Source organism: Bactrocera latifrons, unplaced genomic scaffold, assembly GCF_001853355.1.
Source record: "Bactrocera latifrons isolate USDA-ARS-PBARC rearing strain unplaced genomic scaffold, ASM185335v1 scaffold_220, whole genome shotgun sequence".
Lineage (NCBI taxonomy): Eukaryota > Metazoa > Arthropoda > Insecta > Diptera > Tephritidae > Bactrocera > Bactrocera latifrons.
This window is the reverse complement of record NW_017535742.1, coordinates 313,410-333,020: the sequence shown is the minus strand read 5'-3', so window position 1 is coordinate 333,020 and position 19,611 is coordinate 313,410. Positions and strand designations below refer to the sequence as shown.

The 19,611-nt window shown below is 37.3% G+C and overlaps 1 protein-coding gene and 1 long non-coding RNA gene across 2 annotated transcripts in view; both read right to left on the bottom strand.

Annotated features, from left to right (window-relative positions):
* The window catches only part of LOC108968596 (spondin-1), a 165,737-nt gene that overhangs the window by 105,936 nt on the left and 40,190 nt on the right, over positions 1-19,611 (bottom strand). The gene's annotated exons all lie outside the window — the stretch shown is intronic.
* LOC108968599 lies at positions 4,066-5,051 on the bottom strand. The gene is made up of 3 exons (XR_001993343.1): positions 4,814-5,051; positions 4,687-4,758; positions 4,066-4,297 (listed from the first exon to the last, which is right to left on the bottom strand). It is a non-coding gene; the product is annotated as an uncharacterized LOC108968599 (long non-coding RNA).

The window sequence follows — 19,611 nt, the reverse complement described above, 5'->3', positions numbered from 1 at the left end:
TAGCACATATAGGGCTACACAATGTTCATTAATTTGCCAAAATAATTTTTAATTAGTGTATGCCTCTTTCTGTGTCTACCTCATTGTACTTCATAAAATATCGCATTTAATTTCTTAATTTCGTGCAAAAATTACTTACGAGTCATTACTGGAAAACGTTGTGCTGTACAAAAGCCATAAAGCTTACCTGAAAGTACATATGCAATAAGAAAATAAATAGATTTTTTTGAGTCATAAATAACAGTTTAGTAGGATTAGATATGCTAAATTAATAATAGAATTTTAGCTGCTGATATTGACGTTCTATATCAGGAAAAAATTAAATGTGGAAACTGCTCCAAAATGATCTTGGAAAACTATTTCCAACAATTTGGCTCTTTTGGCATGCGTCTATGTTCCAATACCAAAAACACAACACACTTTTAAGGTATTTTATTAAAAAAACAAAATTTATTAGTCTACATTTATAATTCAATACAATATAAAACGAATTTGTATTATATAGTACATTGTAAGCCATTTAATGTCGAAATAGTTCAGAAAGCATATTGGAAAGAGTTTCCGGAAAATTATGCTCCTTTAGGCATGCATTTATGCTACGATAGGTAAATTACAGCATAATTTTAGGGTGTTTCTTTCAAAAACCAATTAATGCTGTCAAAGGAATTTTTCATAGTCTACATTTAGGATCCAATACAGCAGAAAACACAATTATCCATTATAGGCCATTTATTGTGAAAACAGCTCGGAAATTACATTGAAAAACTGGAAAACTCTTAGGTTGCTTTGGACTGACATTTATACCCCACGACCAAAAGTACAGCATACATTAAGAATATTTCTTTCCAAAAGTGAAGAAGACCTGAAACGAATACTTTCATAGTCTACATTTGCAATAAATTTTAAAAATAATTTTTGTTTATCCATTGTAAACTAGATAATGTTCAAACTGCACGAAAGGCATATTGGGAAAATTATACCAGCTCTTTGGCTCCTTTTGGCTAGCATTTATACTACAATACCAAAATTACAGTATACTTTTTGGATTTTTTCCTCAAAAAATTATTAAAACTGTCATAAGATTTTTTCATAGTCTACATTTAGGATTGAATACAGTATATGAACATTTTTTTATTATACAGTGCCGATCTATTAATGTGGAAAAAAGCTCAGAAAGCGCGATGGAAATATTCTACCAACTCTTAAGGTGCTTTTGTCAAACTTTTATGCACCTATATCAAAAGTACAGTTCAAAAATTAACAATTACATGCAAAACAAGATTTTCACAGCCTACATTTTGGATTTAATATAGTATAAAAACAGTTTATTATTAACCATTATAAGTCATTTAATATTGAAACAGCTCAAAAAGCATGTTCATCCATGCCACGCATTTATGCTCCTCTACCGAAAGGGCAACATACTTCCAAGTCGTTTTCTCTAAAAATTAAAGAATAATTTCATAATTTTTCATAGTCTGCCTTTAGGTTTTAATGTCTTATTCTACATTGTAAGCCCTTTAATGTGGGAGCTGTTCGGAAGGCATATTTAAAAAATTCTATAAATTCTTAGACTCCTTTTGGTATGCTTTTATGCTGCGATTGCAAAAATACAGCATACTTTTCGAATGTTTGCTACAAAAATTACTGAATACTTCCAAAGCATTAGTTATTCTTAAACATTTTATATTCTAAAACATTATTTAATACCATAGCTACACAAAAGTCAAACCAAAACCGCCAAATAATACTTAGCCTCCCTTCAGGGAACTTTAAAATAAACAATGCCATATTTTCTGCTTTAAAAACACCGTAACGAACCACCAATTACCAGCCAGCTACTTTTCCTTTAGCTACTTTTGCTGAAAGCAAAACAACGCGCCAAGAAGTATACTTCAACTTAACAACGGAAAAAACTACAGCGGAACAGCAGACGATCACACACCAGACGCCAACACGCATCTCACTGCCGTCAGCTCCAGTTTTGTGTATGTTTTTAATTAAAAGCAAATAATTAAATACTTTGTATGCAACGCTGAGTGTTTGAACGTCAGTCAAGTCAGTCAATGGGCGTGTAAAAATGCCAGACAAGCCGCGCAAATGCTACCGCACCGCGCAACTGTTTACATTGCAGTGCGACACAGTAATGTGGCATACTTGCGGGCGCCAAGGAGCCCGACAGTGAGATAAAAACCAAAAGCAAACAACCGCAAGATGTTTTCGGCGGCAAAAAATAAAATTACTTATAATAAGCAAAACAATAATAGTAAAATGGAAATAGCGAGGCGCATAACGGTAAAAGATGGAGAACGCTACCAGCGCTTTCAGAGTACCACAAGCGGAGTATACTTTTAGGCGTTATGCAAATAATAACAATGCCGCAAACAAAAAGATAAGCGGTGTGTGTGTACCCCCACCTTTAACGACAACAAAAGTCATTGCGTGGTGCGAAAGAAACAAAAACAGTTCCGCCTGCTTTAAAGTTATTTTAAAATTTACCTAGATATATATTTATTTTTGATTCTGATCAAAACACCCGCACTTTAATGTAAATCAAGCGCACAAACAAACAAAAAATTTAATATACATTTGTGGGTGTGTGAAACGGAAGCTGAAATTTAAAGCTTTATTAAGTCAGCAGCGCAATAATAGCAATAATGCCAAGGGTAAACTCATACACGATTTCCCTCTTTGGCTCAAAAATTCTTTATTTTTCCTAGCGCCGTAAAGTATGTTAAATTCAATATACCTTTGGTGAAAAAGTTGCAAAGGAAATGAGGGAGAAAATACGCGCCACTGCCTTATTATTCTTAACGCGCACTTAAGTTCCCTGTACTTCACTGCCGGCGTCTCCACCCACTTGCTCACGGCGTTACTCTCGTTGACTTCGTTTCCCAATTTCATATGTGTCAAAAATCAAGCGCCCCAAAAAGCACACTAGCTCACATACATGAAGACTCGCACAACAAATATTACACGCATTCAGTATGCGCATACGAGTCACCCTTCAGTCTCACAAAGCTTTGGCAGCATTCTAGCTGCAGCTGAAATCTACATAAATGAAGCATTTGCCTCCTTTTTTCGACTCCATTGAGTTTGCCAATGATGTGACAATTTTTATGTTCGTACCCACACGCATGAAGTTACGAAGAAATGAACAACACTTCTGTGCTTTTTTGTTGTTTTTAAGTGTTTTTGACTTTAAAATTGAAAACGGTTTGTCATTATCTGAGAGACATTTTGACTGTCTTTGAAAGGCGATGATATAAAGGATATAATGATCAAAAGGTTCGGTCCTAATTTTCAGTTAATTCCTAATTCTTATTCTTAATTCCTAATTCCTAATTCTTAGTTCCTAATTCTTAACTCATAATTCAAAATTCCATATTTCATGATTCATAATTTATAATTCATAATTCATAAGCCTTATGACTTCTTCATACTTAAAATACATAGTTCATATTTTGCAATTCATAATTCATAATTATTCATAATTCGTAAGTCATTATTCATAATTCATGAGTCAACTTTGAATATTTTTAAATTAAAATTCACAATTCATATTTGGCAATTCATAATTCATATTTCTTTATTCGTAATACAGAATTCAGAAATCAAAATTCATAATTCATGACTCATAATTCAACATTAATCACTAATGTTAAGCGGTACACTATTCAGCATTCATAATCCTTAACTAATTATTGACCCTACAATACGAGTATGTCATCTATCACCAAAATTTATTCATAAGACATTTTCGTCTAGTTATGTAAAGAACCCCTATATTGATTATCACGCAAAGCTTCTTAAAACCCTTCGCCACTATATTTATCGCCAGTTATACCTCAAGAGATAAGAAACTTCCTGTTTTATCTAGATTACACACACTTCACTCTAATATAAGCTAAATAATATCACGCTACACCCCACAACCTGCACTCTTCTAAAATGAATTTTTCGGACATCCCGGGCCTCGCGCACTTTACACGCCCAGTTCCCTGGCAGTCAAAAATCAATTTGCTGGAAATATGTAATCAATATACCACCCCACACCGACATTTATAGCAGTCTCCTTGACTTTCTTTTCGCCAACGCTTGAATATTAAATGACTAAGGGAAATTCTCAGGAGAGTGGGGTCATACACGAACAAATATGCCACGGCTAAGGGCACACATGCATGTCCGCCGTGACATTTCGCAGTTTGCGGCAATTTTCTTTTCTTTTTCGTTTCTTTCAAATTCAGCTTTTCAATGGAAAAATGGAAAAACGCCAAGCAAAGACGGAAAACGCGGCCTGAAACGAAAAATATGTTGCTTAGCCGAAGCGCAAGGAAGCAAGTACAAAACAGCGGATATGTGGGAAGCACTTAAGCGGAAACGGATGTTGAAGAGTTGGGGTCCCGTGTAGGTTGAAAGAAAAGTGGCAGTCGCGATAACACAGTGGCAGTCCAACAACGAAAAAATCAGTCAATACACGACTGTACGCGAGATTGCTCGTTAGCCAACTATGCAGGTGTTTTTTTTTTTTTTTTTTTTTTTGTTGGAAAGGCACACTACTTAAAGAGGCTTGTTTCGTGACCTCCCTAGGCACGTTCTTCTGCACCAACCGTATGGCCAACTTAAAAGTTAGTTTCGTTGCAGCAACACACCTTGCCTCACTATTTAAACTCACGCTCAACTCACTTGATGCTCACGTACACGACTGTATGCTGTTTGTTGGAAACTTTTTTGGCATCCACATGCCTCTCTTGACAGCTGTAAAGGAATTTCTTTTCCACCTTTCCTCTATCTAATATTTCTCTTTACTCACAATCGTTGTAATTTTCTTTCCTCAGCCTCCTTTCACATTCGCATATGCTTCAAGTTTAGCCTTATCGTCCGTTTGCCTTTCAATGTACTTTTATCTTATTTTTATCGACGCCAAAATTCGGTTATTACCCTTTTACAGCACGGATAAATATTTTGATCGATATGAAAAGTTTTCGTATTTTACGTCTGCGCCTTCATGACAGTTGCGAGGTGACATTCAATGGTATGTGGTATACCTGTAGTATGGGAGTCCGGATTTTTGTGCAAGATTTTTTCACAAAAATTTGAAAGTTTCTATAAAAAAGCATATTTTTTTTAAGTAACCTGTTTTTGAAAAAAATCTCGAAATATTTCGGCATCCCGATTTTCGTAATTTGAATAGTATTCCCAAGTAGTTTGAAAATTTTTCAAAAAAAAAATGTGGAAGTGTCAGTTAAAATAAATATATTTTTACAAGTAGCCTGTTTTTGAAAAAATTTCGAAATATTTCTTGTTTCCGATTTTCGCAAGTAGTTGTCAAGATTTTCCAAAATTTGTGGAAGTGTCTGTTAAAATAAACATATTTTTGCAAGTAATCAGTTTTTGAAAATATCCCGAAATATTTCCAGATCCGGATTTGCGCAATTTTGTGTACCGAATTTATATCGACAAATATACCAATTGCATATTATACTATACCACAAAAATATTTGCAGAAAGTGAGAAAAAAATTTTAAATATTTCGGGATACCAATTTCCCCAATTTCGTATCCCAAATTCATATCGGTTTGAATGAAAATTCCTTAGGTCTTTCTCCGTTTTTATATATTCAACGAAAAATTAAAATGTTTAGATTGGTAACAACGCTTTACTAAGGTTATGGAGGTATTGTTTGAGAAAATCCCGAAAATCATATATAAGGTTTAATGGAAAAAATACGCTTTTTTTGCAAACTTTAAAGCAACTCTCTTTGGTATTAATGTACATCCAATCTATTATAACCCAAAAATAAGGGCCTTCCACAGCGATCCCGAATTATTATATTTATTTAGGAGAGTAAAGCGTAGATTTTTACATCACCAAGTAAGCGCTTTAAATTAATAAACGTAAAATTCGGGATCCCGAAATTCACAATTCAAAATCCCGAAATTTCGGGATTATATATATTTCGCACACCACTGTTCTACACCATAAAAAACGCTAATATTTAGTAACGCTAGAGCACTGCGCCCCACACTTTCTACCGCCCGAAAACGTCCGCTTGGTGCCAAAAGCGCCATCAATATTTTTTATGACATTTATTGAAAATTCGCGGCGTCGCTCACTTCAAATGTCGCCGCTTTATTTATGTTTGTTTTTCGACATATTTTCGAAATTTTTTTACACCACTTGTATTTTACGAGTTCGTGTCACGACTCCCCTGCAACACCTAACACGCACGCCGACGCACTGTAATGTGTGTAACTGTGTGCGTTATAAAAGATATTTTCGCTTTTATGCTTTATGCATATGACTTTGTTGAGCTTTAATGTGCCGGCTGTTGAAATACTCATGGCATTGTTGTTGTCTTCCTTTATTGAATCATCAAAAATGTGCCGATTGAAATAAATTGGATAAAGGCTTTGTTTTCGCTCAAAAAGGGAGATGTGTGCTTGCATATTTGTATAGATACACATAAGTACATACATACACAGAAAGGTGTTTGCAATGCCACTATAACGGTGCACATATGTTGTGACTTTTTTATGGTCGCTTTCCGCCAGCTGTTGTGACTTCTGGGGTAGCAAGTCCGCAGGTGTTGTCGGTTTAGAACAACAAAAATGTGATACTAAAACATTTAATAAATATTTAGAGGTTCTAGTTACGTTATAGGCTAAGGAGACTATATTGGGACCTCATAATGAAATTCGCTATATGCAATTTTAAGCCACATAAGGCTACTGTCTTTCCCACTGCTGCTTCCAACTGTGATAAATATAGCCTGACGAGACTGCTTTCGCAAGTTAAAGTGAATGCTGGAGCCTTCTCTGGTCAAGCAGCAGTAAAGGCTTTAATTAGAGATCTCATGTCTCATTGTAAAAGAAAGCAGAGAGGAGGACTCAGAGGAACATTGTCCAGTTAGGACGCCTATTATTGCGGCGATGTGAACCTTGCTAAGAGCCAACAGTTCAATGGACCTTTTACGTTCCAATCTGTTTGAGAAGAGAAGTCTCCACTCTCCTTGAACTTCAATATATCTGTGTAAAATCTCATTGCGACTTTTCTAAAGCAACTCCAACCCACCCACATAGCTGAAGGAGGTAAGAGCGCAAAGAAAATGCCGCTATAAGGAATTTTCGTGATCCAAATTATCAGGAATGCAGACGCTAGTTTTTCGGATAGCAACCTTTGCTGTAATGCATCTGCCGGCTATGTTCATGGGAGCTACGTTATATATAGAATCACATGAAGTGTCATCGCTTCCCAATAGCTCCTTAACAGCAATGTAAGGTAACCAATATTTTCCTCACGCTGTCCATTGGACTGCTGTGCCAGCTTTTCATGAAGGCTGAGGTCCAAGTAATTCATTTTTTCGACAGTGTTAAATCAAGAGGATCCCAATTAGACAATAAATTCAGTTCAGTAGCAGGAGTTCAGTTTATTTGGAGCTAAGCGGCTTTTTTCCCCAGCTGGCTGCCACTCTGAGGTACCCTTGTACTTGTAAAATGTAACCATAACCCTTAACCATAAAAGAACCATCATCTGAATAGATTATCATCCGACAGCCTCGTCCTTCGAGCTCTTTCTCAAAGTCATTTACCACTGAGATCTAGAGTAAAGTAGATATCGCTAACTTGTGGGATGCCTCTATTGACCATTCCTAGAGCATGCAGTTCTGTCGTTAAGAAGACAGTATATTATATAAGATGCTTAAGGCTCATTTCAACTCCAAACCTGTACAGAGCACTACTTAGTTTAGTGCTCCTTTAATATGAAGAAATGTTCCAACCCCATATTCCTTATACACGAACGCTTCCACCAGCCGTAACACAACGGCTTACAAAGCACTAGGAATCTGCCTTTGCTGAAAGCGGACTGAGCCCACTACATCAAGTCTCTTGTTATGCTGCTTCTGATATACAGGTACACAAGCTATCCAGCGTCTTTAATGAAAACCAGGAGATGCTAATAGGCCCGAAATTCTTTACATCCCCATGAGAGCTCTTCTTCTTTATTAATATAGACCCCGCCTAAGCGGTTAAAGCCGAGTTTCCAGCAGTAAGTCATACAGTTTTCCTAAAAGACCTTAGGAGGCATTATTATTAGATAAAGATAAATGAAGAGGCAAATAAAAATAATTTTTCGGAGATAGCGACAAAGGTAATAGGTAGATAGGGGTAGAAAGAACTGAAATTTCGTTTATTCAAATTTGGTTCTTATCGTGACTGAATCTCCACGACGGATATATTTAAATGAATATACGTCAGCATTAAAATTAGAAGCAAAAAAACATAAAGTATACAAATTTTTCCTCCGTTCAAAAAGCATGTCCAGCCCCAAACCATTAAAACCCCCACTTTAAATACTTTATAAAGAACCTTTCCCTATTTAAATTTCGGTGTAAGAAATATAATGTGAGGGAAAAAAAAGCATTTTGTTGTAAGCGCTTATTATCAGTCGTATTACATGCATAACTACAGAGCTTACCAGCAGCCATGACGGAATGCGGCGCACAACAAAAGCGCCGACCGGCAGCCAGGCTGCACTTTCACTTAATCATCGGGCGGCGGACGGCAGTAGGTAGTCAGCACTCAGCAGTCGGCAGCCACAAAGAAACTACAAAGGCACGAAAATTATGTGGCGGAGAATAAAAATTCAAACAGATTTAAATAAGCGCGACGCTACCACCATAGACCCCATGCGATTTTACTGTTATTTGCATGCCGGTCATAAATTATGCAAGGCTGAGAGGGCGTAAAAAACACTGAAGGAGCAAGAAATTTCGGACGGGAGTACACAGCGTTGCACTGTCGACTATTAGGGGCACGTAAGCAGAGCGTGGAGAGTGAGCGGCGCGGTTGGCGAAGAGGAAAAGTAGATGATGAAAAGTATGCGCAGCAGCGAATTGCAATGCCAAGCCTTGGTAGCACGAGTCTTTTGCTTTGCTTTGATAAAATATGTAGACAGCGCACAAGTTTGGAGAGCAAGAAAGAGAGCTGCGCGAAATAAAATGCTAGGCTATAGCCGCTGCATAACAAATTAGAAAAAAGTCATGACATTCGGCGAAAAACATGTTAAGTGAATCTAAAATGTATGTAATAGAAAAAATATAAAGCAGTTAAGCGGGATCAGAAACTTGTGCCGTCCGAAGACGCATTAAGTATACAAAGCAAATAAAAGCGAATGAATGAAATGTTAGCAGTTAGTGAAAATTGCGCTGAAAATTATGCGCTAGAACTGGAAATTATTATTTTTTTGTTAAGAAATTCAAGAAATTGTACAGGGTAGTTCGAGTGGAGGCTTGCTTTTACTCGATTGGCAATGCTAAAAGATGTAAGAATTAATAAAGTAGTATATATAAACTAAATCTTGAAAAGAATAAATGTACATAATAGAAAAACCTAAAAATACACAGGGTGCTTCGAAGATATGCTTACATTGCGTCTGCAACGACAGATTTGGAAGAGCTGGAACTAAAAATGACGTTTTCAAGAATTTAAAAAAATTATACAGGGTGATTCGATAGAAGTTACTCCGTTGGCAATGCCAGAGGGAGTAAGAATTAGTAAAATGGTATATATAGGCTAGGTCTTAAAAAAATATGTAATGTAAAAATCTAAAAGAAAACATACAGGGGGTTTCGAATGGGTATTTGCTGACATTACGTCCGCATGACATATTTGACAGACAGGGTGCTCCGTATGGCTACTTGCTTCCACTAGGATTTATTACATTAAATTTCGAAGAGTTAGAACGAAAATTATACAGGGTAGTTCGAATGCAGGTTCGCTTATATTAGGAGCGCGGTCTTAGTTGTCAGCGCGACGAGCTGAGTTGATTAGCCATGCCTGTTCGTCTGTACACACTCGCAATAATCTCTTGTATATAATTTTTTCCCAAGAATCCACCCATTTATCGGAACCGCCAATATCAGACCAATGCATGTTAAGCGGGTGGCATCCGTTGAGATGTTCAATCTTAATGCATGAATCCCGATCGGACAGCATCCAGTTAGAACTCTTATACCCATTGAAAGCGAGACCTTGCTGAGGGCGAAGAGTGAGTCAGCTGGTATGAGATCCAACAGTCGAGCAGTAAACCAAAAGCCAACCGGCTTCCACGTGTTCGAATTCCGCGTTTTTTGAAACTGAGTTACCTGTCTTCATCAGCCTTACAGTTCCATACAATACCGCTTTGACAAACCAGTGGAATCGTAAAATAAGTCGATAGTAGATATGTACACATCCTTCTACTAGCCTTGAGAGCACAGTCTAAAGAAGGCTACGCTTTGATTACCTTTATGGTAGCGACCTCCGCTTTGACGGCGCTGCAGTGGTCAGAAAGCCTAAAACTGGAGCTGCTAGCAAATTCATAACAGTGTGCTGCTTCATCAATCCTCCCCACAAGCTTTGATCCATCCATAAAAAGAGTTTACAACCCATTTCCTCCACCGAGTTCACATTCCTCAAAGGTTTGTAAGCGAAGAAACGATTGTGCGAGGATTGCAGAGTGTCCAGACTCGCAGTCATCTAATCACCTATCTCATCCTCTTATCGGATTATCTAAGTCTGATGGCAACGGTGCTATATGCAGGAAGCGTGAACCCCTTATACTGATATGATGTATGGCTTCAATATCCAAAGTTATTGCTCAGCTCGGACCGGTATGGCATTTAGATGTCATACAAACTATCCGATCAAAATCATTAAAAATACTTTGAGTATTATACTTAGCCCTTGAAGTAAACATAATTCCTTTGAATCACCCTGTTAAATATTAAGCATACTTTCGAACAACAGCGTGGTAGTTTAGTAGCGGACGTCTGGCATTTTTACATCATTTATGCGCCACAACGTCGTCGACATGGCAGCGCAGGACAGACGCCGTTGGACAGACACAAAATTTACTACCACAATGCAATGCATATTTAAGTAAAAGGCAAAAGTAGGAAGTTGAACTTACGGTGTACTTTTTGTGTCAGTAATACGGACTTCTATGAGCTTTAGATTTAATTTCGCTGCATGCCATTTCATTTCATTATGTTTTTTGGCAATTTTTAGCTTTTCAAATACTTTTCTACTAATATTTTTACGCGGCGCTTTCACGAAAATTATTTACGTTACTACGCGGCGCATAATTTAATGGGATTTTCGCGTAATGCAAAAGAGTGGACCTTGTCTGACTGTGAATAAAAAAAAAATTTATAAAAAGCAGATATTTCTGTGAAAAAGAAGCCATTTACATTTGAGCTTCACATTCCATTACGAATTTTTAACTGCTAAGGAAAAAAACGTTTTTAATAGCGCTTAAGTAAATGGCTGAGCGCCTACTGAAATTTATAGCCTTGACAAATTCGCTCAAATATACGAAGCAACAAAGCACATAATAAATAAGTAACAAAGGAAACGCTCACAAAATAAGCCATAAAATTACCACATTTTGTGACAAATTTGAAACGCATCATTTGCAGTGCGGTCGCAACGCTTGACACCCGCCAGACTTGTACGAAAAAGTAATAACACAGTGATGTGCAACAAATGGTGGCAACAATAACAAAGTAATAGCAGGCGCTATCAACAGCAGTCATATTCGGAATGTGTAAGCACTAACCGCAGCCAATATGCTGGCGCGGCGCTGCAACATGCGCAAATTAAGGCTAAGCGCAGAGTAAAGCGTTGCGCGCGATGAAGAACGCTCAATTTAAATGCGCAAAATATAATAATACTCAAGCTTTGCCTTTCGCTTTCATCAAATCCAAGTACAATTATGCCCCACTATGTGCTGAGCCTTAGCATCAGTCTATGCTTCGGCTATGCGCTCTGCGCAAGCATGCCAAATGCCAGCGTCCACATAGCATTGTCGCCACTTCCCTTTTTGTTTATACAGTTAAAGAGCATTAGGCGAATGTATGGATTGTTTGCTACACAAACAATGGCATGGGCAGCCTTAAATATCGCGTGCTTGTAGAGTGCCCACCTCCAGCCGCAGCGTCTATTATTCTCGCCACCATTACCGCATGATAAAAAAACGAACTGAAAACAATCACCCTCGACATCAAAGCAAAGTTATTTGCTGTAAATTTTTGTGTTTCAAGTAGACAGTTTCCCAATTCAAAAGGGGGACCGCCGCCGCGCGTTCCAAATAAATGACAAAACTTAAAAATAACTTGAAATTCGCCACGCTGTGTACTGATGTGTTCTGATAACGTTGTTGTTGTGGTGTGTAAAAAATAAAACGCAGTACCAAGCAAGGGACCAGCCGTGAAATCGCTTTACAGCAAATAGATCGCATAGCGAGGGGTTTTTCGAAAACGTGAGGGGGACAAGAAATGGCAGAGGGAAGGTCTGGTGAGACGCGCCCGGAATTTCTCCGTCGCTTTTAAGTTACATAATTTCAATATAAGAAAATGTGTGCAGAGTGTATGAAGCTACGTGCATATGACCTGGTTTTCTTATTTTTTGCAAATTTTAATGGAGAGGCGTTGCTCTGAGCAATGCCAACTATGTTTTGAATTACCCTAACACCAATTAATGTCTTATTTAAACATGCAGGGCTATTAAAAACAAGCCGGTTTTTCTAACAATTTCTTGTTTCATGAGCAAACGGCATAATTTTTGATATACTTTTTCATCTTAAAAGCACTTTTAAAGATCGTAGCACACTAGACTAATTAGCTTTCGAACAAAAAATGTGGAGAAGTTTTGACCAAAATACTGTGAAGACAGGTATACCAAGAATCTAAATAAAATTTATTCTCAAGACATTCAAAGAAACTGTAAATGAGCTTTCTTTATTGGTTAGGTTATGTTAGGTCGTAGTGTTAATTCAATATCAATGGTTCTTACATGGTCAAGTATCTTAAAGTGTATCACCTCAGAGGTCGACAAAATGTTTTAAGCAATTTATTAAATTAATGAATATCGCCAACTCGCCAGGCTCTTCATAAGTAATCTACCGATATATTTCAATAGCAATCTGGCATTAGCTCGGTAATAGATAAGAAAGTGACAAGATTATTCAGAATCCGCTTCCTATATACAGTTAAGCTTATCTACAATAGGTGCGAGATTGACGCTACTAATTACAACTAGTTCAGAGGACCACTTACGGTTCTCGCAGTTGCAAAAATTTCGGTTGGGGAAAAGCGCCTGTCATGCTAACTGGAGATCCAGCGGTACGGTTCGTAGGACGCAAAAAGTTTTGAGCATAGAGTCAGCGAGCTCAAAGCCAGTATGGCCATTCGGCCATCAGAGTGAATGCATAGCTCTCTATAGAACGCTGCACTTCAAATATCGACTGATACCTTGATGGCAGTCTCCTACACTTGACAGAAGCTATAGTGGTCTGATGGTCTGAAACTAGAGTTGATGGAGAGCTACCGACAGAAGTCTCCAACCGCTACTCTGCCTCTTAACTTCGATTTAACCTTGGAAAAGTTCACTGCTTCTCTCCTTCAACGGCTTCGTCCAGCCCAAAAATCCTTCAAAGGTATGTAAGCAAAGACGGAATCGCTTGTTGAAGATTTCGAGGTGCGGTGGATGGTAGAGAATATAATCGATGGTAGAGTATTGGAGAATTTCAGTGCCTATAAGTCTAATAGCATATTTCGCTGCTAAGTACCTACCGCCTGTACCTGTAGACATAACAGATGCAACGTGTAGAATACTATAGAGTGCCATTGTTGGCGTTGTCCTTGGTTCAACGTAAAGCCAAATAAAGGGCAGATCTTTCAACACGTTCCAGGTGTGTTCATAGTGTCGATTTTCCGAACGCGCTCCTCCAGATAATGATCCCGTAAAACATTATTAGCTTAGCTAAGAATTCACAGAACTATGACCCTATTTTTGGTATTAGATTTCACATCGTTCCAATTGCTCCTCTAAAACAACATAACGCCTTTCTCACTCTATCCTCCGCGGATGTTTGGCCTCTATTAGAGCTTTCTATTAAGAACAAGACCCAAGTACTGCATTCACTAAATGAAGAATAGAGCCTCCGGACGAGGGAAGAGTATGAAGAGGGATTTTGTATCACCTAGTAAATAAAACTAGTTCCGTTTTATATCGAGTTATGGCTAAACCATTTCTGTCTAGTCATTTGCCTCAACGCATATGCTCATGAAACCATTAGGGATAGATCAATTATGTCGCTAAATAACATATCTACTAATTTTGCCTTAATAACGGTGAACATGGACCACATGTCATCAGTCACCGTCATCTCATCGTACGATTATGCCAATATAAATAAACATTCAGATCTTTTCGAACCGCAGAAGTTTATAGTCAATTTCCCGACGTGAAAATTCGAAATCGGACAAGTTGGAAAGACGAAAATGACACATTAAGAAAACGGACTATATGAGGCCGCAAGTCGTTTTCACGAGAAGAGAAAAGTCGATTTTTATGACTACGAGTTCCTCTCACAATTAAAACCGTAAAAGGTACTATATCTCAATGAAGATAGTGCAATATAATTCACTTAACGCTGAGGAGTGTGTTTACAACAAAATGAAAGAGGTATCATTTCCGACGGCCTACCTTCTCTTCTTTTTTTTTTGTCACTTTTCTGCGGCTGCTAACTTATAGCAATTAATTTAACATGCTTTTAAATAAATTCAGCATTCCCTCTCAGCATTTAACAAACCCTAAAACAACCCTGGTTACACTAAAAAACTCCATTTGCTAAAGAATTACTTCCTCGCACAATATACTCTCACACTCCAACTTGCACCTTCTTCGACCATTAAAAGTGAACGGTAGTTAATATAAAATAAAATTTGTAGAAAAACTTTTCAAATGATTTTCTCACCCCTGACTTCATTTCAGGCGGCAATATAAAAAGGAACACTTTTCTTATTTTTGGGTTCTACACTTTATTATTGTGTTAATCGACCGCAACGAGCCGAACACGCAAAGAAGTAAATGACTGCTGTTCTATAGAGGGGATGACAAGTTGAGCGTCAGGCGGCAAGTTACGAAATGAAGTGGCATTAATGTTAAATATATGTGTAACAGAAATAAAAAGGAATAAGATATGTGGTGAGCTCGAAGGACCTATAGAAAATAGTGCGGGGAGTTCTAATGAAATTTGTGTACCGACATATATGGCACTTAATTTCTTAGTAGCAGTCAAACATTTACAACAAATAGCGGTCTAATGATTTTAATGGAACTCGGGGAAACAATTTAGCTTTCAGTGAGTGTATTATTGTTACCGTAAATGGTTGCCAGCTTATTGTGCACATTCATGTTGGAAATTCATTGCATCAAATGCACCTGTTATGCCAATGAACTTCGAATGTATGAACACATATTTATACAAGTATATTTGCTATATAGTGTATTAGTGTATTAGTTTTCCGCCCTTATCATATATCTACATACATATTTAAGTTGCATGCAAGCCACCACCAAACCAATTCACAAGCAATACAATTAGGCATTCTAATGCCCTAAGTAACAGGCTAATTCTCAGTTCAAGCAAAAACTTAGGTTGATTACGAGTTTCCGGACACTGTTCCAGGAAAATCAGCCATCAGGTATTGTATGCTAAGTTTAGACGTGATGAAGTGAGTACCGGGAGAACACAGTGGATGTCCAAAAGAAATTGTTACCGACTGAAACATCAAAAGAGTCCACAAAATAGTTCTGAATGACCGTAAAGATATTAACTAAACGTATACATCATATCATTCGCGAATTTTTGAGTGTCCGAAAGCTCTGTGTAAAGAGGGTGTCGTGCGAACTAAGTTTTGACCAAAAACAACGTTGAGGATTGGTAGAAGTTTTAGAAGCTATTCAAATATAATAAACCTGAGTTTTGGCTAAGTGGCAATTAATGAAGCATGGATTCATTATTTCAATCCGAAGTGCAATCGACAGTCATCCGAGTGGACTGCATACGATGAACCTATGTTCGCAACTATGTAACTATTTTTTTTTTTTTTTTTTTTTTTTTTGACAATCTTGAGAAAAGAACGGCCATCAACAGACACTTTAACAAAGCAGTTTTGGATCGTAAGAGGGACAAACGACGATCGCATTTGAAGGAAAAGATATTGGTGACAAAAATCTTTGAATTGGGCTTCAAATTGATTCCACATTTACCGTATTCTCCAGAACTGACCCTCAGCAGTGGTTTCTTTTTCTCAGATCCCAAAAGAATGCTTGTTGAGAAGAAATTTTCATCGAATGAAGATATGACCGCCGAAACCTCAGTCCATGTTGAAGTAAAGGATGTATTGTGCTTGAAGCAAATGAAAAACTCGTACTACGCAAATGTAAGAAAACTTGGGTGGACAGCTCTAATAAAGAAAAAACATGTACTTTAATATGGTAGACCGGAAACTTTTCAATTGAACTGTTTCCTTCTAAGTTCAAAATAACGGCAAATACCGTAAATAGTTAAAATAAAGACTGAAGTAATGAATAGAAACATAACAATTAATTTCTCTCTGCCTGACCCACTTAAGGATCCCAGTTTTTGCTAACTCAACTAAGCTACATTACAAAGTAACTAAATCACCGATACTTGCAAAACTATGCGCAATAACAGGTCATAAAAAAGTCTATCCAATTCTAAGATTAAAAAGCTAAGCTTATTTTTTGTCAAACTTCAAAGCCAACTTTTATGCCTGTCGGAATTGTGGCACTAACTGCAGTTATAGCGAACGCAACCAATGCAAATATCAACGCCAACGGCCAAAGGTAAGAAGCGGAGACTATGTGAACGAGCTTTTCCCTTTGCTCGAAGCGCAAAAGTCATAAAAAGCAGTAAAATACAGCAAACAAACACAAAACTAAAAGTAAACGCAAGAAAACGAAAACACTTACCGAAGAGCGTAAATGAGACATACATACATAGGTATGGAAGCTAAGGCTGTAAAGACAGTGCGGCGAAAGTCAAAGCGTTGCGGCAAATAAAGCAAGTATGAGACAACCAAAAGTGTGTCAAGATAACGTGCAGTTAACCTACAACAAATACACGTTTATTTCTCTGACTTTGTGCACATGACCAATTTGCGCTTAGCGCCACTGTGCGCTCAGCCTAAGGCAAGCTCTGGTAGCATGAGCTGATTGCAGCGGAAAGGGAATACTTGAAACGCAAGCAATGCTGTGACACCAAGATTAGGTTGCGCTAGCAAAGCAAAGTACGGTTATATATGTGCAACTGCAAGACAAGAGTTTGAAAACTCTTCAGGAGAGTGTGAGTGGTAGTTGAGCGCGTAAGTGAGTGTTCAGAATAAACAAACATGAAAGCAAACACAAACAAATGATAAGACTTTTTAGAGCACTTAAACAACAAGAATGAAAACCATGATGCTGGCGACGATTCGGCCAAAACTTTTAATTCATGTCATTTATACTACTCAGCGAATCTCTGGAGAGGGAGAGCAGCAAGGACACACTCACACATATACACATATGCATAGTTAGAGAGATAGAGTTGTGTATACAACAAAGTAAGCGCTGTGGAGCGCGCTCAGCCCCAAACCAAAGGAGTGCCGAAGCGGTTGAGCGCCTCCCTTGGAGGGTGGCTATGTGCGTGTCTGCGTATTTGTGCTGGAAATTTATAGGTCAGGGATCAAAAAGTGAGTTCTAAGAAAGTTTTTCACACAAGAAAATAAAACTAGAAAGTAGAATATTGGGTAACATGGCACAAATAGTGGCGGCTGAGTGTGAGAGAGTTTCAAATGCACGATTTAGCATTTAAAGCGAGCAAAAGTTTTGGCTAAAAACTCACCGGACAGGGATTTGGGGCGCATGCATGTGCCCGAAAGCGAACAAAAAAAATGCCAAAATTTATCACAAAGTTTAGCGCTATGATACTTTATGCCGCACTTAAGTGACTTATGCGCTGGGAAAGTTCGCAAACATCTATAATTGTGTGTGGCAAGGACAATGCCTGCTACTCAAACCCTCAGACCAACCCCAAAGGAGTTGGAACCTGGTTACGGTACGGTCACACATTGTATGTGGACATAAAAAGCTATTAACCGCTTCATTACGGAAAATTAAGTTTACGATCGTTACATGCATGTGGCACATATGTGTGGCATGCCGCATGAAAGTGAAAGCGGTAAGTTAGCTATGTAGCAAATGTGTTACAACTTTATGGCAATAAAAATAAATACATTTTCCACTATTACCACTACTTTTGTGGCACACTGTTGCTGCGTGTGACCGCAAAAATGCACATTTGTTCACATTCAAGTTAATTGCAGCCTTGGCTTTCAGGCGCACACCACCAGCAATAAGCATTACAAAAATAGCGGCAATAAAAACAAAGCGCATAATGGCCGCGTCTAGCGCACACAATTAAAGCCAAGAAAATTATTTTTCAAGTCGCAAGTCGCAAGTTATAATTTGCTGAGCAATATGCTCTCCATTTTCGCCGAAATATAAGCCTGTGTATGTGTGTGTTTTATATGTATATGTACAAGTTCATACTCCATATTGCTGTGTGCCTTCGCTGTCACAGCAAGTTTTAATAAAACCGTCACATTTACTTACAATTAACCCTAATAGAGTGTAACTGGTCTCGCGTGCCTTGCGGGCTAACAGCTTATATCTATATGAGTGTATTTATAATAGTGTATGTGTGTGGGTATATGTGTATGGGCAGCCATAAACACAATGAAGGCTGCGACAACTTTGCGACACATTTTAGGTTTTATGCGCGTTGGACAATGGACAGCCAAATGGCTTTTGGGTGTTGCATAGTGAGGGTACAAATTTTGCGGCAGCTTAAAGAAAAGTTTATGGCAATGAAAGTAAGCTAAGAAAAAAATCGTACGAAAAGTACAACCAGCAGAAATATGACATGTATGGAGGTCATAAAAATTCTAGCGAAGGGTGAAAATCTAGAAGGTGAGATTTGGAGTGGGAAAAAGAGAAAGGGTAAAAATAGTGGGTCAAAACGGTTTTTGATAAGTGCTACTTTAAAAAATAAATAAAGTAAACATAAATTAACATATATAATATAATATAACTAGAGTTGCCAGCTATATACAAATTTAGTAGTTGGAAATTGTAAAATTAAAGCTTTGATATACAAATGGTTGTCAAGGACTAAAATTAAAAAATTGAAGATGTTCAGAGTTGCCAAACATATCTTATAAAACGCATCGAAAATTAAAGAAAAAATTGCAGAATTGAAAACTATTTCATATAAAACAATATATAATATAAAAAATAAAATTAAGAGTTGCCAACTATTTCTYACATAACAACGCAAAAAATTAAACAATTTAAAGATTGCCAACTATTGCATACTTAAATGCCTTCAAATATATGTACATACATAAAAATTTGTCAAAGTTGTCAACGAAAAATTTAAATTGTACCGAATTGCCAACTACTTCACATATTACATATCGAAAAATTCCAAAAAAAAATTATTGAAATAAAATATATACAAAATGTCCAACTATTTCATATATAACAATATATAATAATTAAAAAAAATTAAGAGTTGCCAACTATTTCACATCTAAATTCTTCAAAATTCAAATGGTTTTTAAGGACTTAGATAAAAAAAATTGAAATTTTACGTAGTTGGCAACTATTTCATGTAACAAAAATTTAAAAATTTCCCAACTTTTTCTTATATAAAAAA